Source organism: Rhipicephalus sanguineus, chromosome 1 (assembly GCF_013339695.2).
Source record: "Rhipicephalus sanguineus isolate Rsan-2018 chromosome 1, BIME_Rsan_1.4, whole genome shotgun sequence".
NCBI lineage: Eukaryota > Metazoa > Arthropoda > Arachnida > Ixodida > Ixodidae > Rhipicephalus > Rhipicephalus sanguineus.
The window spans coordinates 120,031,754-120,032,820 of record NC_051176.1 but is presented as its reverse complement, the minus strand read 5'-3'; positions in this window follow the sequence as shown (position 1 = coordinate 120,032,820).

Sequence of the window (1,067 nt, the reverse complement as noted above, 5' to 3'; positions counted from 1 at the left end):
GGCGGCGACGCTTCGCGCGTTCCCACGACCACGGACGCAGCGGGCAGCGCAAGTTCAGAAGAAAGGATGACAAGTTCCCACGAGACGCTATCTATGGACGTAATGGGGTCTGCGACTCCTAGTGCTGTCGTGAAGAGATCTCGGGAGGACAATTGCGACGCGCATGATGCTTCTGACGACGCCATAGGCGGCGAACCACCGGCGAAGACAGCGACGACGCGAAGGCTTCGTTATCGACCACGGCCGAACATCTCGGTCGAGGCCGAACGGAGTGCGGCGGATGAGACGCCGCCGCATACCTGATGTTCCGCTCAACTGGACGCTGACTGCCTTGTTGTTTTGTAAGGTAAGCGTCTTGCTCCCGGCCTCCCCTTTTTTTAATCAGCCATGAATTTTAATAAGACGCTTCGTGTAGCTACTATAAACGTTAGAGGGCTAGCTGCAAAAAGAAAACAGAATCAGTTGTACCGATTGGTCAGTGAATATGAACTAGATTTAATAGCGGTTCAAGAAACTAAGGTTGCTGGTAAAGCGGAGGCCGAGAGCATGGTGCGGCCGTTTCTAGCTCGGTATCATGCTTTAGTTAATCATGCAGTTGGCACATCGGCTGGGTGCGTGTTATTTGTACGGCAGGCACTAAATGTTAAACTGCAGGCAGTGACCACCAGTGTGCCAGGACGGATCGTGGTATGTGATTTTGTCTTAGCGTCGCTTGAGTGGCGAGTTATCTGCGTTTACGCTCCCACTAGTGCAGAAGAAAGGCGCGAATTTTTTGATCAAATCAGACAACATTGTGTTAGTGAAAAACGAGTTATACTATTAGGGGACTTTAATTGTGTATTGTCAGCACAAGATAAATCAAGTAAACGGCCCTTCAGAGACGCTAGTACGGCCGTTCTCAGTGAGATATTGGAGTTGAGCAACTTGGTAGACGTTGCTGATTGTCTTGGTGGTGGGCGCACCACCCCGTTTCACTCATTTCCAGGGGAGCAGCCACGCCCGCTTGGATAGAGCCTATGTGGGCCCGAGGTCATACCCCTGTGTCCAAGAGTATCGTGTGATGGCGT